This window comes from Callorhinus ursinus, unplaced genomic scaffold (genome assembly GCF_003265705.2).
Source record: "Callorhinus ursinus isolate GAN/ISIS: 27379988/994484 unplaced genomic scaffold, GSC_fseal_2.0 scaffold40, whole genome shotgun sequence".
Lineage (NCBI taxonomy): Eukaryota > Metazoa > Chordata > Mammalia > Carnivora > Otariidae > Callorhinus > Callorhinus ursinus.
The window spans coordinates 10379081-10405038 of NW_027397102.1; the positions used below are offsets into that span (position 1 = coordinate 10379081).

General features: G+C 35.6%; 1 pseudogene; it reads right to left on the reverse strand.

The window, feature by feature from the left end:
• LOC112822598 (protein lin-28 homolog A pseudogene) overlaps window positions 1-25958 on the reverse strand; it is a 30434-nt pseudogene that overhangs the window by 213 nt on the left and 4263 nt on the right.

Consider the following 25958-nt stretch of genomic DNA (forward strand, 5'->3'; position numbering starts at 1 on the left):
TTCTTCTTCTTCTTCTTCTTCTTCTTCTTCTTCTTCTTTCTTCTTCTCCTTCTTCTTCTTCTCCTCCTCCTCCTCCTTCTTCTTCTTCTTCTTTCTTCTTCTTCTTCTTCTTCTTCTTCTGCTTCTTCTTCTTCTTCTTCTTCTTCTTCTTCTTCTTCTTCTTCCTCTTCTTCTTTTTCTTCTTCTTCTTTCTTCTTCTTGAAAGTAGGCTGGCTTTCCCTGTGAGCTGGGGGCCTACTGGGCCTTCAGGAGACAGGAGGTCACCACATGGCTGATGCTCTGGCAGAAGTGGCACTTCTTGGGCTGGGATGGCAGCTTGCATTCCTTGGCATGGTGGTCTAGACCTCCACAGTTGTAGCACCTGTCTCCCTTTGATCTGCGCTTCTGCGTGTTCTTCCTTTTGGGCCACCTCTCATTCCCAATACAAAACACCCCATCAGGGCCGGTGACCCTGATAAACTCTAGGCCCTTAGCCGACTTCTTAAAGCTGAACTCCACTGCCTCACCCTCCTCCAAGCTCCAGAAGCCCTCCATGTACAGCTTGCTCTGGTGCAAAAAGACATTCATGGGGGGTCAAGCATGACCCTGGCATGGGCAGTCATGGATAGGAAGCCAAACCTCATGCACACGTTGAACCACTTACAGACACCAAGCAGCAGCTGCAGCTCCTCTGCTGCTAGGGCGGCATCCTCCGGCACCTCCTAGGCGTCTTGGTGCAGCCACCTGCAAACTGCTGGTTTGACACAGAGTCTATGGTAGTCTGCTAAGCACCTTGCCAGGGCCCCTGGTCTGGTGGCTGCTAGCTCCAGACAAGTCCAGAGGCCCCACCCCCTCGCTTTCAGTCTGGAGGTGTCTTTAGGTCTAAAATGAGTCTCTTGTAAGGATGCCTGGGTGGCTCAGCCAGTTAATTGGCTCCCTTGGGCTTGTGTCATGATCCCAGGGTCCTGGAATCAAGCCCCACATCAGGCTCCCTGCTCAGCAGGAAGCCTGCTTCTCCCTCTCCCTCTGCCCTGCTGCTCCCTCTACTTGTGCTTGCTCTTTCTCTGTCAAATAAATAAAATTTTTAAAAAATAAAATAAAATGAGTCTCTTATAGGCAGCATATGGATGATTCTTGCTTTTTTTTTTTATCAAATTTGATACCGTGTCTTTTGATTGAAGCATTTAGCTCATTTACATTCAGAGTAACTATTGAAAGATATGAATTTAGTGCCATTGTATTGCCTGTAAAGTCCCTGTTTCTGTAGATTGTCTCTGTTAATTTCTGATCTATATTTCTCTTGGGTCTCTCTTCGCTTACAGAATCCCCTTTAATATTTTTTGCAGGGCTGGCTTGGTGGTCACATATTCTTTCTGTTTTGGCCTGTCCTGGAAGCTCTGCATCTCTCCTTCCATTCTGAATGACAGCCTTGCTGGATAAAGTATTCTGGGCTGGATATTCTTCTCATTTAGTATCCTGAATATATCATGCCAGCCCTTTCTAGACTGCCAGGTTTCTTTGGACAGGTCTGATGTTATTCTGATGTTCTCCCTTTGTACATAAGGAACCTTCTTTCCCCAGTTGCTCTTATGATAGCTTCTTTTTCTCTAAGATTTGCAAGCTTCATTATTATATGTTGGGATGTTGATCTACTTTACTGATTTGGGGAGGTGTCCTCTCTGCTTCTTGGACATGAATGCTTGTTCTTTTCCCAGATTAGGGAAGTTCTCAGCCATGATTTTCTCAAATATACTGGCCCTTTCTCTCTCTCCACTCCCTCAGGCACCTTAATAATTCTGACATTTTTTCTTTTCAGGACATCATTAAATTCTGGAAGTCTTTCTTCATGGGCTCTGAGTGTCTTTTCTCTTTTCCTCAGCTTCCTTCCTTTCCATCAGCCTGTCCTCTAGATCACTTATTCTCTCTTCTGCCTCACTGACCCTAGCTGTTAGAGCATTCAATTTAGACTGCATTTCATTCATAACATTTTAAAGTTTGACCTGATTAGATCTCATTTATACCCTTAGAGATTATGTACTGTCATTTATGCTTTTTTCAAGCCTAACTATAAATTTATAATTGCTATCCTGAAATTCCATCTCTGACATCTTACTTATATCCATATCCATTAGCTCTGTGGCAGAGAACATTGCCTCTGGTTCTTTCTTTTGTTGTGAATTCCTCCTTCTAGTCATTTTGCCCAGAGAAGGATGGATGAGCAAGTAAGCAGAGTCCAAAATATCAACCACAACCCAAACAAAATACACCCTAGACAAATCTGAAGAGGTCAGAAACCACAACAGAAAAGCAAACAAAACCAAAATGAAACAAAAAAGGGCAGGGGGAGAGACTATAATCTCTCAGGGTGGACAAAGCAGGGTGATCCTCTTGTTCCTGATTGAATTTTGGTCTGTGTGTTAAAAGACACTACATTCCAAATTTACAAAGAAAGCAAAACTTTATTTATATATTATATATTATTTATGTATATAATATAATGTATTTTATATATATTAATTGAATAGAGTGTAAAAAGGACTAAAATGAAGCATATGTCTATAAAATGTAGATGTAAAAAATAAAAGTTAAAAACCAACTTAAAAACATAAGTTGGTACAATAAGACTCTAGTTGAAATGGGAAAAAGGTAAAAAAAAAGAAATGGAAAATTTTAGACTGAAAGATAAATGAATCGTGAGAAAACACCTGGAGCTGAATATACTATTTTCCCTGGCAGTGTAGTTTTACAGTCTTGTGGGATCCATACAATTGTTGTTCACCTGTTCTTCCAGTCTGTCTTCTGAAGGAGGGGCCTGCTGTGCTGCTTCTCAGGTGTCTTTGCCTGGGTGTAGTTGCCCCACTCCTTGTCAAGGGGTGAACTCAGTGGAAGCTGGCCCTCTGTGTGGCTTTTGTTCCCTGGAGGCTTTCTATGCTTCTTTAGAGGATCAGAGTAAATATGGCCGAACCTGGATCTGTGGCCCATTGCTCAGAAATCATGGTCCCCCCTCTTCAATAAACCCTCTGGGACAAACAGTTTTCACTTTTGTGTGTCTCAAACTCCGCAGACTCTTGCAGTGCTTGCCCATTGCAATCCTCCTAGGGGGAGTCTGAGGGACCCGTGTCACTGCCCTTTGTGTGCCCAGGAACTGAGAGTGGTTGTGGGCTCGTGAATGTACCCACTCTTCTGCTCTGGGGGGAGTAATGGGTGTTGCCCTACTCTCCTTTCTGGGACCACCACCGCCCTGAGAGTTGTTGCCTGGTCGTGGGTGCAGCCATTTCACCCCTCCCAGGGGATGGTAAATGGCCAGGCCTGCTTATTCCAGTTCTTTTCAGGGTGCTCAGGCAAAGAGTAGTCACCCAACTGCCCCAGCTCATGGTTTATGGTGACCCGAGCTAAGAGTCCCCTCTTGGGCTTGCTGACTGTGACCATTTTCCCTGCTCCCTTGCTTGGGCACTCTACTGGTTCAGGCACCCAATTAGTTCTGTGTCTCCTCAGATCCTGAGACCACAATGACCAAACTAGAATTCTGCTCTTTTCATCCCCTGAACCCCTTTCAGAAATGGATGTCTCTCACTGGAGCAGATTTCTAAGGGTTCTGATTTTGCGCTCCAGTGTTATATCGCTTTCCAGTAGCCAGCTTATGGAGGCTCCCCCTCCCCCTCCATTTATTTTCTGATATCTCCCCACAGATTCATGACTCCACACTTCCTACCTTGCAAAAAGCAGTCATACTTCTACTTGTAGACTTCCTGGTATATTTTCTTACATCTCAGGTTGAATTTGTGGTGTTCAGAATGGTTTCATAGATACCAGTGAAACTCAAGGGACCAGATGAAATAAGGTCCCCTACTCTTCTACCATCTTGCCTCCTCCCCTGCCCATTGTTTAAAATCTACCTCACTTTTTCATTTTATTAAATATTGTGTTATATATGTGATATGGAATGTATCACTTTTTATGGAAGTTGTAATAAGAAGTACATCACACTGAAAAGATGCATCAAATAAAACATTTAATAAGTTATAGGAGATTAGCATATCCCCAAATTTAGCAGTTAGTTATCCCAGTGGGTTGGCTTTTAATGTACCTTATATTTACGTATATGGAATTTGATAGCAAAATGAAAGTTGTTTCACATAATTAATGCAATAAAAGTTTATGTATGTGCATGAAACTCTTAGATACATACCAATAAACTAGAGATAATAAGAAATAATTTTTAATTTTTCTCAGAAAAAATATTTCCTAAAAAATAGAGTATTTCTTAACATCATTCTTATTTACTTTTCCTAATATTGTTCCTACTTTTTGAAGGAATAATAACTATAATTTTGTAGCAATTAGACTTTACCTTTATAAACATTCAAATAATGCATAAACGAATAATGTACTTTTTAAAATTATATTATACCACTCAGAAGCAACCATTGTTAACATTTGATAGACATCACTCCAGACATCTCAATTGGTGCATATACTGATAATAGAATGGATGAATGGATGGATGAACACTGTATCAGTCATCTATTGCTGTTTAAAAAAAATCACAAAATATCAGTGGTACTAAAAAATAAACACTTACTTCTCATTCATATTTCTGTGGGTCAGTTGAGGAAAGTTTTTCTACAGCCTGCAGGTCTGTCAGTTACTCCTTAGGTTTCACCTTGCTGCTCAGATTGGAGGAGCAGTGGTTACAGTGTATGTTTTCTTCACGGTAATGGCAGAAGTACAAAAGAGCCAATAAAACCTGGGCAGACACATCTCAAGTCCGCTTGTATCTTGACTGTTAAAATCCAGTTGGCCAAAGCAAGCCATGTGGTTAAATCCAAGGTCAAAGATCAGACAAATACACTTACCTTGAGGCAAAGGTGTGGATATAGAATTCTATTTATAGGAGAGTGAATAATTGGGACAAATAAGTCAATCTATCACAAATGGATAAATGGAAAGAAGGAAAGACAGTCTGATCATCTGGTAGAATTATATAAAAATATAAGCTAACTATTTAATTCTTGAATATAACAGAAAAAAATGCATTACAGGAATTGTTTAATGTCAAGTAAATGTTTTTCCATCATAGGATATATTTGTTTGTTGTTGTTGTTGTTGTTGTTGTTGTTATGTTCAGTTAGCCAACATATAGTACGTCATTTGTTTTTGATGTAGTGTTCAATGATTCATTAGTTGTGTATGACACCCAGTGCTCATCACAACACATGCCTGGTGATAGGTATCATGGATATATTTGTTTTTTAAAAAAATATTTTAAAATTTCTTTTTTTAACTTTTAAAAAAAATTGAAGTATAATTGACATAACATTATATTATTTTCAGGTGTATAATGCAGTAATTCAATATTTGTATTATTACAAAATGATCACCACAATAAGTCCAGTTAACATCCATCCACCATGCATAGTTATAACTTTTTCTCATGATGATAAGTTTCAAGATCCACTCTTCCAGATATTTTAATATATGCAAGACAATAGTATTAACTATAGCCACTATCCTGTACTTACTACCCCATGACTTACTTATTTTATAATTGGAAATTTGTACCTTTTTCATCTCTATTCATTTCTATCTTTCATCTCTGACATTTTACTTTTTCTTTATATTTCATGTACTTATGTAACTTTTAGAACAGAAATTCAGTTAGAACTGTTTTAATGTCCTTGCCTGTTTCTTTTTTTAAAAGTTTTTATTTAAACTGCAGTTAGTTAACATATAGTGTAATATTAGTTTCAGATGTATAATATAGTGATACAGCACTTCCATATAACACCCAGTGCACATCACAGCTAGAGCAGTCCTTAGTCCCCACCACCTATTTAAACCATCCCCCTCACCCACCTCCCCTTTGGTAACCATCAGCTTGTTCTCTATAGATAAAAGTCTTTCTTTGTTTGCTTCTCTCTCTCTTTCTTTTTTTCTTTGTGCATTTGTTGTTTCTTAAATTCCACATATGAGTGAAATCGTATGGTATTTGTCTTTCTCTGACAGGTGTATTTTGCTTACCATAGTACTCTCTAATACCATACTGTTTTGATAACTACAGCTTTGTAATGTATCTTGAAATCTGGGATAGTGATACCTCCAGTTTTGTTCCTTTTTTTCAAAATGGCTTTGACTATTTGGAGTCTTGTGTTGTTCCATACAAATTTTAGTATTATTTGTTCTGGTTCTGTGACTGATTTTGATAGAAATTGCATTAAAGTCTTACATTTTGGGGGGCAGTATGAACATTTTAAGAGTATTGGTTCTCCCAATCCATGAGCATAGATTATCTTTCCATTTGCTTGTGTCATCTTCAATTTCTATCATCAGTCTTTTATAGTTTTTGGAGTACAGGTCTTTCAAATATTTGGTTTGATTTATTCCTAGGTATTTTATTATTTTTGGTGCAATTGTAAATGGGATTGTTTTCTTAATTTATCTTTCTACTACTTCATTATTAGTGTATAGAAATACAACAGATTTCTGTACACTGAATTTCTCTCCTGAAATTTATTTAATTCACTTATCAGTTTTAATAATTTTTGGTGGAGTTTTTAGGGTTTTCTCTATATAGTATCTATCATTTGCAAATAGTGACAGTTTTAGTTCTTCCTTACCAATTCAGATGACTTTTATTTCTTTTTCTTGTTTGATTGCTTGGGGCAGGAGCATAGAGGAGGAAGACTGCTATTATATTTATTGTTTTTATTATATAAACAATTTATATAATAGTGTATAATATATAATGCTAATTTATTCATTACATAATTTACATTATAACTCTTATTTATTTATTATAGAAATTATTTATGCAATGATTATATAAACAATAAATAAACAAATGTTATTTATATAATACTGTTGAATTTATATTGAATACTGCTGTTATATTTGTGCTGTAATGTCTCTCTCCAAAACCCAGATACCAAGGCTACTCTGGGAAAGATACAGTCAATAGGACAAGATAGTAGCATGTCAAAAATCTTGCCTGCCAGAAGTAATTGTAATTTCCACCATTAGAGATTAGAAGACACATGATGAAGTTTATCTTTATTTGGATGTGACCAACTAACTCAGTGAGTTTATATTTAGGAAACATTATATTTAGGAAACATTATTATCATTTAGGAAATTTCCTAAAATGCAGATTTTGAGTTTCCATTCCTGGAAAGTCTACTTCAGATAGAAACAAGACCTCTGGCAAAAAATAAGGTGTATCAAATGCCAAAAATATTGTTAATACAAGTCTTTTTCAAAATTGTATAGGGAAAGTGAGCAAAAAGAAAATATATAATGACAATAAAGACTGAGTCAAAGCCTAGAGTGATAAAATCCAGTTGACAAATTAAATAACACTTATTACTTTTCAAATCTGCACTAATACCTTTGAAGCAAATTTAATTAAATCTTGGCTAATGTGTTTGTTTTGGGGAACTACCTATATATTTCTCTACAGATGATTAGTTTGTCATCTCCACATAATAAATTCTGTTTCTTCATATTTAATTAGGCTGTCCATGTTATTATTCTTAATATTTTGTTAATATAATGGGAGAAATATTTACCAGTGTAAGACTCTTGCATTTTCCAATGTTCTTACATGCTTTTGCAAGTTAATTGTTAAATAAGACAATTTGAGAATGTCTACTGTGGTAACCAGTAGGTATGCAAATATGGATGAAAGCACACATAACCTGACAATCGTTTATTACTAAATTTATATGCCTATTTTAGGGACTTATAACTATCTCAGGGGTACTGGCTCTACACGTAGCCCAGGATATATTTTCCAACTCTGAAAAAAAAGTCATAAAACTATGTTTTAAAATATTTACATTTTATCTCACTAACCCTTTATATTGTGCATTTTCATTACAAGGAATGTCATTTAAAAGCTTAAGTAGTATCATAGTGCTTTAGTCTTTCACTTAGCAGAAGGACAAGAAGTAACTTCCCTGTAATTTTCCTGATTAGTGCCACTTTACTGCTTGCATTTGTCAGATGGCTATTTCATTACTAACCAAGATGAAACTCTATATTGAACAGTATATCTGAAATTAATGATATACTGTATGTTAGCTAATTGAATTTAAATTAAAAAAGAAACTCTATAGAGTATTTCTGGTATTCAAGTGATATCTACTGTCTTCATAGGAATTGCCTCAGACTCATCCACTGGCTAGGCTTTACCTCTTAAATATATTGTAATGCCAAAGACTGATTAGAAACCCTTTCTTTTTCTGATATATTATGGCTGCTCCTTTGGGTAAATTACATTTATTTAAGATCTACAGTCAACTGTGAAAAACAAACCAGCCATTTTCAGAATATCATAGGTATATAACAAGAAATTCAATTATGGGGATGCTCAGTCAGTTAAGTGTTTGCCTTCGGCTCAGGTCATGATCCCAGGGTCCTGGGATGGAGTCCTGCATCAGGCTCTTTGCTCAGCGGGGAGCTTGCTTCTCCCTCTGACTGCTGTTCCCCCTGCTTGTGCTCAAACTCTCTTTCTCTGACAAATAAATAAATAGAATCTTAAAAAAAAAAAGAAATTCAATTCTGGGTTTAAGGCTGGTAAACTCTGGCAGTCAGTCTGGTATTTGATTATTATAATCAGGTTTCACTAGTATTGATGGAGGTGAGATTTCTGTTTCTTTATTTTCTATAAATAAAATAATTTGCATATAGACATATATATAGTGATTAAAGAACATTTGATCAGAGTCTCAAATACATATATCCCTGTGTAATCATGATGGAAATAAAAGCTAAAGTGATGAGGGGATGCTTCATTGGGGAGGGCTGATTCAAAGGCTTTTAGCAGAATACATCATATTCTATTGATAATTCATAGCAACAACTTAACAAAATTACCAGGTATTTATTAGGCACTTTTTTGTGTCTCAGGTACATGTAAGTAGAATAAAGCTGCATATACTGTATTTTGTTCAATTGTTGTTTTTTTTTTAAGATTTTATTTATTCATTTGAGACAGAGAGATACAGAGAGAGAGAGATAGCATGAGCAGGGGAGAGGCAGAGGGAGAGGGAGAAGCAGGCTCCCTGCCAAGCCAGGAGCCAGACTGGCTCGATCCCAGGACCCCAGGATCATGACCTGAGCCGAAGACAGACACTTAACCATCTGAACCACCCAGGCACCCTTGTATTTTGTTCAATTTTAATTGATTGTTTAAGTAAAGGCTGCAACTGGATGCTAAGCTTATTTAGAAGGTACATTCATTCTAAGAAGCATTGGCTATATGTGGTCAAGGCAATTTTTACATATTGATTATAATGTACCTATTATAACAGGAAATGCATTTAATAAGTAGTTACAGGATTTCTTTTTAAATGTTGCTAACAACAGTCAACTTGGGTTAAGGATTAATTATACAGGTTCTGAGCTATACAAATTATTGTTTTCTCCTTTCTTCTCCTGTTTTTGCTCCTTTTTTGTCCCCTGAAGCCTGGGCAGGTAAGAATTTATACATTCCATTTTACTACTTATTAGTTCCCATGGGAAAATATTTAACAGGAGAAGTGAAATAGGGTTTAAGACAATCTGTGGATTGATTTCAATTATTCATGCTACCTTTAGACACCAGTATCATGACTAAATAGGTGTTGACCATAATATCAAAGTATAACCTAAGCGTACCAGTCACATCAAAGAACTCATCAATAAATAAAATACCAAGGAATAAACTTATCCAGAGGTGAAATACCTGTGCTGCAAAAATTATAAAGCATTGATGAAGTAACTTGAAGATGACATAAAGAAATGGAAAGATATTTCATGCTCATGGGTTGGAAGAACAAATATTAAAACCAATCTACACATTTAATGTATTCCTTATCAAAATACTACCAGCATTATTTTATTTATTTATTTATTATTTATTTATTTATATAAAGATATATCTATATATGTCACCTCTTTTTTATCCATCCATCTACTGATATATACATGAGCTACTTCCATAATTTGGCTATTGTACATATTGCTGCTATAAACATAGGATGCATGTAACCCTCCAAGCTAGTGTTTTGTAATTTGGGGGTAAATACCCAGTAGCATGATTACTGGATTATAGGGCAGTTCTATTTTTAGCATTTGATGAACCTCCATACTGTCTTCCACAATGGCTGCACTAGATTACATTCCCACCAACAGTACACGAGGATTCCCTTTTCTCCACATCACTTCAACACTTGTCTTTTCTTGTGTTTTTGGTTTTAGTCATCCTGACAGGTGTGAGATGATTTCTCGTACTTTCGATTTGCATTTCCCTGATGATGAACGATGTTGAGCATCTTTTCATGTGTCTGTTGGCCATCTGGATGTCTTTGGAGAAATGTCTGTTCATGTCTTCTGCCCATTTTTTAATGGGATTATTTGGTTTTTGGGTGTTGAGTTTTATAAATTCTTTATATATTTTGCATACTAACACTTTATTGGATTTATCATTTGCAAATATCTACTACCATTCAGTAGGTTGCCATTTAGTTTTGTTGATTGTTTCCTTAACTATGCAGAAACTTTTTATTTTGATGTAATACCAAATAGTTTATTTTTGCTTTTATTTCCCTTGTCACAGGACACATACCTAGAAAAATGTTGTTGTTACAGCCAATGTCAGAGAAAGTACTGTCTATGCTCTCTTCTAGGATTTTTTATGGTTTCAGGTCTCACATTTAGGTCCTTAATCCATTTTGAGTTTACTGTGTGGATGATGTAAGAAAGTGATCCAGTTTCATTCTCTTGCATGTCACTGTCCAGTTTTCCCAACATCATTTGTTGAAGAGACATTCATTTTCCCATTGGATATTCTTTCTGCTTTTATGGAAGACTAATTGACCTCATATTTTTGGGCTTATTTCTGGGTTCTCTATTCTGTTCTATTGATCTATGTGTCTATTTTTGTGCCAGTACCATACTGTTTTTATAACTACAGCTTTGTAATATAACTTGAAAACTAGAATTGTGATACCTCCAGTTTTATTTTCTTTTTCATGATTGCTTTGGCTACTTGGGGTCTTTTGTGGTTCCATACAAATTTTAGGATTGTTTTTCTAAACAACAACAACGCTGGTGGTTTTTGATAGGGATTGCATTAAATGTATAGATTGCTTTGGGTAGTATAGATATTTTAATAATATTTGTCCTTCCAATCCATTACATTAAATGTGTAGATTGCTTTGGGTAATATTTGTTCTTTCAATCTATGAGCATGAAATATCTTTCCATTTTGTGTGTGTGTGTCATCGTCAGTTTATTTCATCAATGGCATAGGGTTTCTTAAAAAAAGAGAGAGAGAAAAAAACACAATTTCATTGTTTTCATAATAATATATCTGTTATTATTGAATTTAAATTGCTTTGTATATGTATTGGCCTATATTTTTTTTCATTTTTTCAATGCCTCTGCATATTTTTTCTAATGTATTAGAATATTTTATTATTGATATGTAAGAACATTTTTATATGAAATATTAATCCATTATATTTTTTGTAAATATTTTTTATCAGTTTATCATTTGACTTTTAATGTTGTTTATGGCATTTTACATATAGAAAACTTACCAAACTTTTGTCATCAGCCTTCTTCAGGAGTTCTTATGCTTAAAAAGACCTTACTAATCTTAGATCCGACAAATATTTACCCTTATTTTTCTCATTACATATTTTTTACTGAAATATTTGATCCATTTAGAATGAATTTTGATATTAGATATGAATAATAATACCCCTTTATTATTTTTCCAATTAGCTAAAATAATAGTTTCATAAAATTTTATTGAATCATCCTTCCTTTTTTTCACTGATTTGTGATGTCCTGATTCTAATAAAGTGTTTTCCTTTAGAAATGTACTACAATAGCATTTAACCCTGAAAAGTTTGAACTACTTAGTGCATTCCATAATGTTACCCATAGCTGTGTATTTGCACATTCCATGCTCTTTTATCATAGGGGCCATAGCTTCTTTCAAATATTTTCATGAACCCACACTCTTAGTGCCTAAAACATTGCTAGATATAACAGTGCGTATTCAATATGACCCGTTGGCTAAGGATGATGGCTCTGGACCTGGGCCTTCTCAGTTTCAATCCTGGCTCTGCCAAATATTGCTTTTTGCAAGTAACTTAACTTCTATAAGTCTCAGTTTCCCCATCTGTGAGATAGGGGAAAACATTCATACCTATCTTTTTTTCTGTGAGAGTTAAATGAGATAAAGCATGCAAAGTCTTCAAGCCAGTGCCTGGCAAATAATAAGTACCCAATGTTGACACTTTCAAAGTTACTACTGTTGTTGTTATTGCTGTTATTATTACTGCAGAGAATAATATAGCAATGGTGAAGGTCAGTGCAGTGAACAATATAACAATGGTGAAGGTCAGTGATGACAATAGAAGGGCCTTATTGAGGACAGAGAATTTCACAGCCTCCTGGATAGAAGCTGACCTAGAAGCAGAGGCACTCTCAGAGATAACCAAGTAGTGATAGATATGTGGTTTCTTCTTTGTCATAGTGTCATGCCAACGTGAATCAAGGAACAAGGGGAGGAAAAGAGCTAGAAGGGGATTCTATAGGTAAGTAGGTAACATACTTATTCTATAATTCTTTAGAAACAGATTTCTGTACATTAATTTTGTATACTGCAACTTTGCTGAATTCATTTATCAATTCTAGTAGTTTTTTGGTGGAGTCTTTAGGCTTTTTATATATATCTTGTCATCTGCAAATAGTAAAAGTTTTACTTCTTACCAATTTGGATATTATTTATTTATTTATTTAGTCTGATTACTGTGGTTAAGACTTCCAATAATATGTTGAATGAAAGTGGTGAGGATGGGCATCCTTGTCTTGTTTCTGACCTTAGGGGAAAAGGTCTCAGTTTTTCCTCATTAAGGATGATGTTAGCTGTGGGTTTTTCATAAATGGCCTTTATTAGGTTGAGATATGTTCCCTATAAACTTACTTTGTTGAGGATTTTTATTGTGAATGGTTGTTGTACTTTCCAGACACCTTTTCTGGATCTATTGAAATGATCATATGTTTTTTTATCTTTTCTCTTGGTAATGTGATATATTATGTTGATTGACTTGTGATCTCTGGAAAAAATCCACTTGATCATGATAGATTATTTTTTAATATATTGTTGGATTCAGTTTTCTAATACTTTGTTGAGGATTTGTGCATCTATGTTCATCAGATATATCTGCCTACAGTTTCCTTTTCTTTTTTTTTTTTCCAGTGTCTTTACCTTGTTTCTATATTGGGGTAATGGCTGGCTTTGTAGAATGAATTTGGAAGCATTACTTCCTCTTCTGTTTTTTGGAATAGTTTGAGAAAAATAGGTATTAACTTTCAAATGTTTGATAGAATTCTTCCGTGAAGCCATCTGGTCCTGGACTTTTTTTGTTGAGAGTTTTTTGACTACTGATTCTATTTTGTTGCTAGTAATTGGTCTGTTTGAATTTTCTATTTCTTCCTGATTCAGTTTTAGGATTTTTTGTTTCTAGGAATTTATCCATTTCATCTAGGTTGTCCAATTTGTTGGCATATAACAATAGAAAAATATAACCAGTTTCATTTGTTGGTTGTGGTGGGTGCTGAGGTAAATAATCATTTAAAATAGCTTGATTGTTGACTTCATTTAGCCTTAAAATGAAACAAAAAACATAGAATGTTACACATAAGGAATAATCTAATGCAAACCTCTTATTTTAGAGATGAAACACAGACTGGCACAGAGAGGTTAAATGACTTATCTAAGGTTACTTAGAAACTTAATGTTAAGCTTGGAGTTTGAACTCAAAATTTCTTAAATACAGCCATGTGTTCTTTATATTGCCTCCCTACCCATAGCTTAATTTGAAAATAGAGATAGAATACAGGAAAACAATTACATGACTTATAAAATACTATCTCAACAAATTTTTATGATTCCCAGGCCTAGGGTAGATTAGCAATGTTGTTTTGTGTTATAAAATACATTTAATGAAAGATAATTGAACATTGTGGTTAGAAATAAAAACAAATTTTATCCTGAAATTGATAGCATTAACATGTTTACTTTAATATGGTTATCAAGTTGGAGTTTAGAAAATAAAATGGACTGCACTTCAACTGTGCCCCTTCTGGTAATAACTTCATATAAAGCCAGTTATTCCAATTGGTACAGATTGATCCCAGTGATTATTTGCAGAGCAGTTGGGAAGAAAGGCATGTTTCAAAATTACTATTCATATATAAACACTTCTTTTATAAATGTGACTTATTTTTCATTGGTATTATTCCTTGATCCCTGTATTCCTACTAGGTGATCCAGAAACAGAAATTAAAATAAAATTAATTAATTCAATTGGTAAACTGACTAAGAGGGCTACATTGATTCTCGTTCAGATTAATTAAATTTGGGTAAATGGTTTTCCTTAAAATGTAATTCCCTGATTTAAAAGTGGCTCATAAATGAGGAAGGGTCCAAGAGGGAGCAGAGATACTGGTGATGTTAGTGGATCTCATTAACATTCCAATCAAACAAGCTTGCTGTGACTCCCTTTCAGTTTTTTTTTCTTTTCATTAAATCAGCTACTTTGTGTTATTACAGCATGGTGAACTCTTCAGTTTGTATAACATTTTTAAACAGTAATTTAAATTGTGAGCAAAATAATAAATGTAAGAACATGGTATCCTTTTATGGGCATTGCTCAGGAGTTTGCAGTTCTCTTAAAACCCTATCTCTTTGATCATCCATAGTAAATAATAAAATTTTAGAATTCTAAAAAGGGGCACAGAGCAATATCACTGTCATAACTGAGACCAAAAATATAGATTTGACTCAGTAGCAAAATGAGGCACAGACGTAATGGAATACCTTTAACTGAGAGAGACAGAGAGAGAGAATTAACAACACAATTTCGGGCACAGGTACTTTTCTTTTAGGTTTTTACCAGGCTTTTCTTACCATCCAAATAAAGAAACAAAATGAAGTATTTTTGTTCCAGTCCAAAATAGGCCTGGGATGCTTGAAAACATATGCCATGTGCCATTGGCATGAACTAAAGTGTGATACTTATGAGGATATTTTACAAATAGTACAGTCATGATTAAACAGGTGATGTGAGTTCTCAGCCACTAGGCTCATTTCTAGCCTTTCTGTGCCTTCCTCTATTACATCCTCTTTCTCAATAGAAAATTGAAATGGCATTGTAATTTGAGGCAGTCCAATTGTAGCTCTGTAGCCAGTTAAACCGTCAGGCCCTCGAGGAAGGCCAGTATTTTTCTGCCAAGTACTACTACTGCAAAATGTTGAATTATTATAAAAACCATAAGCCAGGTGGTCAGTATAAAAACTAGACTGTGATGAGCAATCTACTCTTATCTGTGTGTTTATTCCTTTTCCTTAATGAGGCTCATTAGGGGCTTGTACATGAGAGGGACAATTCAGGGTTGAACACTCCTTTCTAAATGTCCCTGTTCAGTTTCCTCTTTGTATAAAGGCAGAAAAAATATTAAAGGTCATTCCGTCATGTTTGTTTTATGATATGAAAAACAAAGTTTTCCTTTTTTTCTTTCTAATGTTGTTAAACAAGAATGGGCAACTAGTTTTTTTTTTTTTAAAAACTTTTGTTTGTGTAGTATTCCTATGAAATGATTCACCTTACATTTACTATACAAAACATTTTCTCATAAATTATGTAATTTGATTTTCAAATTAGCACTAATTTGATCTTCAAAGCAGCACTTTAAAGTGCTCTTAGCCTAAATTTGCAGATGAAGAAATTGAGGCTCAGAAATTTTAAATGACTTGACAAAGACAATTAAGCAATAAAGCAGGAATAAAACTTTTGAGTTTCTAAAAGGAAAAACAGACACTTGGACCCATGAAATACTTTAGATGATATGAAGGTTGAGAAGATTCATTTGCCAGTTCCAGAAGCAAGTGGATATAAGGCTCTTAGTGTTTTTTTCAGGCTAATGCAGGAATTTTCAATATAGTATAAATCAACACAGTCAAACCTCCATTTACAACCACCAAGAAAAATAATAATGCAATGAAGTATTTTTTAAATCTGTCCATTCAGAAATCAGTGCACCATGTCAAAGACTTTTTAAGTATCTTATTTGAACAGACAAATCACTATTTTGTATAGTAAAGAAACAGGTAAAGTCATATTCTTGGTCAGGAATCACTTGGCCTTTAGAATAGGAAAAAGTACTATTACTGAAATTCTATAAGGTATCTGCTGTCCCCATGCATACACACTTGTGGTTTCTGAAATTATTATAGATATCAAGGCATTTCCTTAGTGAACAAAGAATTTTGAGAATGCAGCCAGTTTTCCCTTATGTGTAACAACTTTTGCTATGGTGATTATAGTATTTTCTCATGACACTGAGCCACTAAGAAATTTGGAAACTTTCTTTACAAATAGATGGGGAGTATTTTTGCAGGATTTGGACTTGCAAAGTATGGTAAGTGTTCACCAAAGCTATATGTATTTCCCTTCAGATATTTTTGAGCTTTGCTATTTTGACATTAGCCTCTCTCCCTTAATATTTTGCAGTGTAGTTTTTGAGGAGGGAATCTGATTTGTCTGATAGTAGAACATATTTACTCAGGAAAGAAGCCAGAGCAAACACCAAGCTTTTCTTTTGAAGGAATTGTGTTGAAATTTGAAAGAGCACAAATTGATGGATGGCAAAGCAAAAGCATAAGACTGGCTGTTTGGTCAAGTTGAGAAATAGGACAAGTCTGTCTTAATCCCAACTTCCCACCTTTCTGTTTATGTAATATCTGAAGTTCTGTATCTTTTCCTGGTAGATTTTTCCTTTTACCACTTATCATACTGAAACTTTAATGTCCTCTGCCTCAATCTCTTGGCTAGGAAATTGATAAACCACCAGTAAATTGTTAATGAGCACAAATGATATTCAATCTGTCATTCTCTGGACCTTTACATTTGGGTATTAAGCCATAGGAGGGATTGAAAATGTTGCCCAATGTGACAGGCTATTAGCTACCAGGGAATTTGAGGATTGATGTGTGTTTTACATGTCCCTCATTTGACACTATATACAGAGATTCTCACAACCTGCATATGTACTCTATTTCTGGTGAAGGATTTAAAAACCAAGGGTGTTAAGGTGGTAAAAAGAGGAATTGGGAGATTTATCTCAGATTAATGCTCTTGATTTCAAAACATGAAAGATTCTACACTTAGTCACATAATAATGATTTCTAGAATTAGTAGCACATAGGCCTTCTGCAGAGTAGTTCTCACTGGGATAATTTATACATTCTCTATGCTTACTAGAACACATCCGGTAAGTGCCATACTGAGACTTCAGTTCAGGACTCTATACCTAATTGAATTAAATTCTACTTATTCATATGTCCCTCCTCCTACCTCACCCATCCACTTTTCTGATAGCTCATCTATTGTGTGTTTGACACTCTTGTTTTCTTGTGAACAAACACTTCCATATCTACGTGCAAGGAATCTGGAACCAGATTGCTTGGGTTCAAATTCTGAATCTACCACTTATTAGTTTTTTTAATGTGAACTTAAGCTGGATACTTAACCTCAGTTTCATGATCTATAAAATATGGAGACCATTAGTTCCTATATTACAGAGTTGTTTATTGGCTTAGATGAGTCAAAATATGTAAATCACTTAGAAGAGTGCCTGTAATATTTTGTGTTCAATAAATGTTGGCTGATTATTATATTTCTTCCACTGTCTCACTTTAATTAAAGCATGGGTTTTGCCTGAAACGATACTTAAAACTTCACCTTACCCTTGTGCTTCCTATTCTTAATACAGCTGGACTCTCTTGCTTCTACAATCTCTACTCCATCTCAGTATTTCCCCATATGTTCATCCTCCTTTCCTTCCGTTGTAAAAGAACATGTTTCTGTTTTTCTTGGTTAACCCTGTATCTCCCATTTCTTTAGCAACCTAACTTTTCTTTTTCTTGTATCTTTGATCATTTCCTCTCCACTAATTCCTTCCCCTTAGTCTGCAACTATCCTCAGGGATCATCTCCTTTCAAATCTTCCCTCAGCTCTACTGGTTACTCAAATTTTAGTCCTGTATCTATCCTTCATATTGTTGTTAAACTTTTAAAAAGCATGTGTGGCATGAACTTTGCAGGTAGAGGAAAATACTCCAAACCCCTCTCTATTATTTACAAACTGGATAATCTTGAACATGTGAACATCTCTGAACCAGTTTTCTCATATTAAAAAATGGGAACAAGAATAACTACCTCATTGAATTGTTGTAAGAATGAAATACTTTTAAAAAGTGCTTAGTGTGAGTAATGTTCTACTTTTTGATCTTGGTACAATTATATAGGCATGTTCAGTTCTGGAAAACTCATTGACCTCTACACTAATGACATATGCCCTTTTGTATATATATTATAATGTATGTTATATTTTTATGTTTAAAATTAAATAAATGGTAGTGCGGTTCGTAGCATGGAGTAGGTGCTTAATAATTGTGGCTATTATTATTTTTATTGCTAGTGATTGCAGTTTGAATTCCACTTCTACCACTCCAAGTTCATCAGTGACCACTAAAAAAATATATCCAATGCCTTTTCCTATTTGAAGAATAAACACAATTACTTTAAATCTTTTTTATTCCTTTGGCTTCCTTGATATACCTGGGCTACTACACTCAAATACCACTCAGCCAGGTTTTTGTTAACAGTTCTCTTTTTAATTATGGAAAGTTCTGTCAATTCTCATACATTTATACGTACATACAGAACTTTCCATAATATGCACATATATGGGGGACAGAGAAGGAATTTTTGGACAGTTAAGGTTGGAGTCACAATAGTGTATTTTTGTCCAGACAACCAAATCTTGTGCTTGTGATATGCAATTAATTGTACATTAATCTCCGAAGGTAGAATTGAAATGATTGCAACAAAATGTGTAAAATATCATTAAAAATCACTGATATCCCCATTTGAGGGATAGTAGAGAGAACACTAAGACATAAGTTTGACATTCTAGGTTCAAGTATCAGCCCTTCTATTTAGCTAGTAGTGCTGTACTCGGTAAATTATTTAAACCACTGAGTTTCAGTTTTCTCATATTCTGATGTATATAATAGTCTCTCCTCTCAATTATTTTCAAAAATTTTCTGTGGGGCTCAAATGACATATATAAAGATGCTTTGCCGCTCACATGGTATCACACAAAGGCAGGAGATGATTTGTAAGGTATTTGCTACATATCCCTTCCCATGCACCTCTCATGTGATTGGGTGCTGCTACAGCACAGCAAATGATGTCAAGGATAGCAAGACCAGTAGGTGGCTGAAGGCTGTAGTTTAGGGGAATAGGTTGGATTTGGAGACTGTTCCCAGAGTACACACTTGGTGGTGAGCTCTCTTGCTTTTAAGAGTCAGTGTTGTTTAAATTCCATCCTGAACGTGACAACCTGCTGCTTATTCATAGATGAGTCATTCTTATAAATATATAATCAAATCCCAGTAATCAACTGTGCCTGACTTGTATGGGGGGGGTTCAGTGAAGAAAATAATAAAGAAAGAAAATGAGGTGCTTTTGTTGCTAGTGCTTATATTAGCTTATATTGTAAGGATGAAGAATAGATATTTTAGGAGTTAAAGGATCAATTAACATGCTCTATTTAGATTCTCTGAAGGATGTTTGTGAGTTTGTAATCTGGAGAAATGAATTTTATTGTAAATACTAAATTTCAAGGTTAAATGTTTGGGAAACAGGACTTTATAACTGACATATTTATTTTTTAATGGAATCTTTCCTGCTTAACACAGAGGTGTATCTTATCTGAGGCACCTGAGTATTACAAAAAAAGGAAATGGGAAATATGAACCAAGTATGATTACACAGTTAAATTGGATTCATGATTTCATTTATATCTTAGTAAAATAAGGAAATTTGCTACTAGCACCTTACTCCTGTCCTACTATTTGGCAATATTTTGCACATGAAGTAGAAGAGACAGAAAAAAAGCAAACTATTCTATTTATGAGATAATATATTGAAAATGGCAAATCAATAATGTCTCTGAGAAGCTTGGGAAGCTGTACCTTCTATACTAATATTTGCTATGTTTATTATAATGGAAATTGTGCCAGAGATTCTTTGCAAATACTCCATAGTAGTAATATGAAACTCACCAAATATGATGTAGTTGTAATATTCATCAAGATGAATTATTGACTTTTATTACTTGTTAATTAATAGTTATTATCAAGCCATGAATTTAACTGTCTTTGTTAACAAAACATAGCAGTGGCTATGTACTCATAAGAATTTAGTCTGTTTTCTGGCAAATAGTATATCACTGGAAGGAAATGAGAAAATACATTTGAAAGCCATTTGAAATCTGTGACACGATATTCAGAAGCTTACTCCTGTATTTTTCGTTATTTGTTTTTTATTATATATATTTTAAATATTTATAATTATAAGCATTTGTAAGTACATGAACTTTTTAAAAAGTTTTTATTTAAATTCCAGTTAGTTAAAATACAGTGTAATATTAGTTTCAAGTGTACAATTTAGTGATTCAACACTTACATACAACACTGGGTTCTCATGATGACAACTGCACTCCTTAATCTCCATCCCCTATTTAACCCATCCCCCACACCCACCTACCTTCTGACAACCATCAGTTTGTTCTCTATAGTTAAGAGCCTGTTTCTTGGTTTGCCTCTGTCTCTTTTCCCCCCTTTGTTCATTTTTTTTGTTTCTTAAATTGCAAATATGAGTGAAATCATATGGTATTTTTTTCTCTCTGACTTATTTCACTCAGCATAATACTCTTTAGCTCCAACCATGTCATTGCCATTGGCAAGATTTCATTCTTTTTTTTAAGATTTTATTTATTTATTTGACAGAGAGACACAGCTAGAGAGGGAACACAAGCAGGGGGAGTGGGAGAGGGTGAAGCTGGCTTCCTGCGGAGCAGGGACCCTGATGTGGGGCTCGATCCCAGGACCCCGAGATCATTACCTGAGCCAAAGGCAGATGCTCAACGACTGAGCCACCCAGGCACCCCAAGATTTCATTCTTATTATGGCTAAATATAATTATATATATATATATATACCACCAATATATATATATATATATATATATATATATATATATATATACCACTTCTTCTTTATCCATTCATCAGTCAATGGACACTTGGGCTATTTCCATAATTTGACTATTGTAGATAATGCTGTTATGAACATTGGGGTACATATATCCCTTTGAATTATTGTATTTCTGTATTCTTTTGGTAAATACTTAGTAGTGCAATTGCTGGATCCTAGGGTAGTTTTAATTTTAACTTTTTGAGGAAACTCTGTACTGTTTTCCACAGTGACTGCATCAGTATGCATTCCCACCAAAAGTGTAAGAGGGTTCCCCTTTCTTCACATCCCCACCTATTGTTTCTTGTGTTGTTAATTTTAGCCATTCTGAACAATTTAATATATTAATATATTACATTTACTTATGCATGTATTATATATATGTATGTATATATATAGTTTTAAGGAACAAACAGAAAAGGAATTGAAGAGTAATTAAACCTTTCCAGGTTTCCCTGATTGCCATTCATTACACAAAGCTATTGCTAAATTGCAAATATATTCCAATGGAGTTTGGCAACAAATATTAACAAATTGGCACAGATTGGTTTGTCAGATTAATTTGTACAAAGTTCAAACCTTGGAGAATAAAAGTGTTATGCTTCAACTCCAAAGGGATATAGTCTATTAGTTAAATGACAAAAAAAGTAAAATTTCCACAATTTGGATATGCCAGCCTTAATCTAGCTTCTGAAATACAAGGCTTTTGAAAGACACATTCAACTACCAGAGAGATAGTTTTTGCACGAATACAGAAGTTATGTTAATTATAACCATAATCATAATGATAATTACTTAAATTTGTATAGTATAAGATTAAGTATGTATAAGATTCAGTGGTTGAGCAAACAGGAGAGAAACTACTTTGAGACAGCTGATTAAAATGGCAAATATCTGTCTTTGTAAAAGTGGATGTGAGCCAAAATCTTTTACCCTGTTTGCTGATTCTAATAATTTCACGTGGCCAGAGTGATTCATGGATGCTCACACTTGTAAAAAACTCACTGTTTTCTAGTGAAAACATGCCACACGATCTCTGGATTGTAGTTGGGTGCAGAGATTACTTAAAACTATTGCTTCTACCTCTTCCAACTCATCATCCCCTGCTTTCCTTTCTCATCATTAGAGTGTGTTTGGGTGTTTTTTGGTTGTTTCATTTTATTTTTCTCACCCCTTTTTGTGTCTAAATCTTGGGAGACAAAAACTTTGTGTGACTTCTTCCCAAAACTTTCTCCATTTGCTTGAGATGCCATTTAATTTTGGTATGTATGGGGTTTGGTGGAAGGACCACTAAAGTTCAGATACCTGGGCTCTTTTTCTAGTTCCGGCACTAAATTGTTGTGTAACTTAAAAAATATCTCTTCTACCTGGGGCTCAGTTTCCTCAATTGTAAATGAAAGAATTAGATAAAATTATTTTTCGGGTTCATTCCAGCTACATTTAGCATTTGATTATTCTAGTTGGTGGGCTAGATGGCCTCCTGTGGTGGTATGGAATGCCTAGGGAAATGTTTTCCAGGGAATAGGACTATTTATAGAAATTTTGATTTAGTTTGTTACTGCTTTTAGATGTTTGCTTTGATAAAGGACTTTAAACACAATGCATTCACCTATTATGGTACCATATCTGGGCTCACAGCTTCAAAAACAGTATAGGTATGATGTTGAGGAGTACTACAATAGCATGAGAGAATAATTTCAGCTTTGGTTAAAATAGGGTTCACAAACTCACAACGTCAAGGAATGCAGTGTTCTGGTGATAATTTGTGTTCAAATGAAACAAACTATTTTAAATTTCATTTTGAACATGGAGTACTACTTCAAGTCCACTTTTAAACTGGCATTATCTAAATCAATGGCACATCAAAATGGGAGCTACTTGAAGTAATCTGAGAATGTAAGCCTGCTAGAGATCCTAATTCTAGTCTTTCCCCACCCCCAAGTCTGGGCCTCAGTTTTATGGTCTATAAAGTTACATTAAGAAAAGGGGCACCTGGCTGGCTCAGACAGTGAAGCACGCCACTCAATCTCTGGATTGTAGTTGGGTGCAGAGATTACTTAAAAAAATAAAATTTTAGGGGGCGGAGCAAGATGGTGGAGGAGTAGGAGACCTAAATTTCACCTGGTCCCAGGAATTCAGCTAGATAGGGATCAAAACATTCTGAACACCTACGAACTCAACAGGAGATTGAAGAAAAGAATAGCAACAACTCTCTGAACAGAAAAGCGACCACTTTCTGGAAGGTAGGACATGCAGAGAAGTAAATCCGAGGCAATATTCGGGAGGATAGGTGGAGGGGGAGGGGGCCTCTGTCAGTTGCTTCTGGCATGAGATAGAGCCATGGAGCACAAAATCAGAACATTTAGAAGTCGACTCCACTGAGGGACGTTGCTCCAGTGACTAAGCGGGGTGTGGTAGCCTCGTGCGACAGTGTGGTCTCAGGACCCTCGGGGTCACAGAAAGACCGGGGGTGCCTGAGTGCGGCAGAGCTCCCAGGTATCGGAGCAGGGAAGCTGGCTGCAGAGACGGAGCCGAGGCACGGGCTCTCAGCTCGGGGTTCCCATAAACCGTGATCTGCAGCATACTCAGGCCACTGCTCTTCCAGCAGAGACCCAACACATGGCAGATCCGGGAAGACTCACATTCCTCCCCTGGGAGGAGTGGTGCAGAAGCACGCCGCAGGGATCTGCTGGGTTTGGAGACTCCACATGGGGTTGTGTGCCAGAGATAGAAACACTCGGTCACGGGCCAGGTGAGCATGGAGTGCGGCCGGAGACTGGGGAGACGGGAGTGATTGACTGCCTTTCTCTGGGGGCTTACTGAGGAGCAGGGCCCTGAGTTCTCGGCTCCTCCGGGGCGGAGATTGGGAGGCCGCCATTTTCACTCTCATCCTCCAAAGCTGTACCGAAAGCATGCAGGGAACAAAAGCTCCCGAGAGCAAACCGGAGCAGATTACTTAGCCCAGACCAGGCAAGGGCAGGGCAAATTCCACCTCCAGCAAAGACATTTGGGAACCACGGCAACAGGCCCCTCCCCCAGGAGATCAGCAAGAACAGGCAGCCAAGACCAAGTTTACCGATCAATGAAAACAGCAGAACTCCAGAGCTAGGGGAATAGTGCACATATAATTCATGGCTTTTTTACCATGATTCTTTAGTCTTTCAAAGTTAATTTTTTTAACTGTCTTTTTTTTAAATTTTTCTTTTTTCCTTTTTCAATCAACATCTTATCAATCCCTTTTTTAAAAATTTTTTTTGTCATTTTTAGAGTCATATTCTATCCCTTCATAGTAGTTACCATTATTTTTGGCATATATAGATAAGCTGTTCTCTATTTAAAATTTTGAGATACAGTTTCTCCTAACAGATCAAAATATACCCTAAATCTCTAGTGTATGGCTTTGTTTTAGTGTCCTGCCTGATCACATTCTCTCCCTTTCCTTTTCTTTTTTTCTTAAATCCTCTTCTTTCTTTTTTGAAACAACTTCTTATCAATTCCTTTTATAAAATTTTTTATAATTTTCATCTTTACAGTCATATTCCATCCCTTCATTGTATCAACCCTTATTTTTCTACATATATAAGTTTTTCTTTCTTTAAAATTTTGGGAGGCACTTTCTTCTAACAGACCAAAATATACCCAAAATCTAGTGTGTGGCACTGATCTATGCACCAGCCTGATCATATTTGATCATATTCTGTTTTTTTTTTTGTTTTGTTCTGTTTTTGTTTTGATCTTTTTCTTTCTCTTTTTTCTTCTTTTCCCCAGGTTTCAGGTCTTTTCTGATTTGTCTAGTGTATACTTTCTGGGGACGTTGTTACCCTGTTAGCATTTTGTTTTCTAATTCATCTATTCTCCTCTGGACAAAAGGACAAGATGGAAAAAATCCCTCAACAAAAAGAACAAGAGGTAGTACCAACTGCCACGGACGTACTCAATACGGACATTAGTACAATGTCAGACCTAGAGTTCAGAATCATGATTTTTAAAGATCCTAGCTGTGCTTGAAAAAAGCATGGAAGTTATTAAAGAAACCCTTTCTGGAGAAATAAAAGAACTAAAATCTAACCAAGTCGAAATCAAAAAGGCTTTTAATGAGGTGCAATTAAAATGGGAGTGCTAACTGCTAGGATAAATGAGGGAGAAGAGAGAATCAGTGATATAGAAGACCAAATGGTGGAAAATAAAGAAGCTGAGAAAAAGAGAGATAAACAACTACTGGATCATGAGGGCAGAATTCAAGATATAAGCGATACCATAAGATGAAACAACATTAGAATAATTGGGATCCCAGAAGAAGAAGAAAGAGAAAGAGAGGGGCAGAACGTATATTGGAGCAAATTATAGCAGAGAACTTCCCTAATGTGGGGAAGGAAAGAGGCATCAAAATCCAGGAGGCACAGAGAACCCCTCTCAAAATCAATAAAAATAGGTCAATACACCGACATCTATTAGTAAAACTTACAACTCTCAGAGACAAAGAGAAAATCCTGAAAGCAGCTTGGGGGAAGAGATATGTAACCTATAGTAGTACAAACATTAGATTGGCAACAAACCTATCCACAGAGACCTGGCAGGACAGAAAGGACTGGCATGATATATTCAGAGCACTAAACGAGAAAAATATGCAGCCAAGAATACTATATCCAGCTAGGATGTCATTGAAAAGAGAAGGAGAGATAAAAAACTTCCAGGACAAACAAAAACTAAAGGAATTTGCAAACACGAAACCAGCCCTACAAGAAATATTGAAAGGAGTCCTCTAAGCAAAGAGCCTAAAAGCAACATAGACCAGAAAGGAATACAGACAATATACA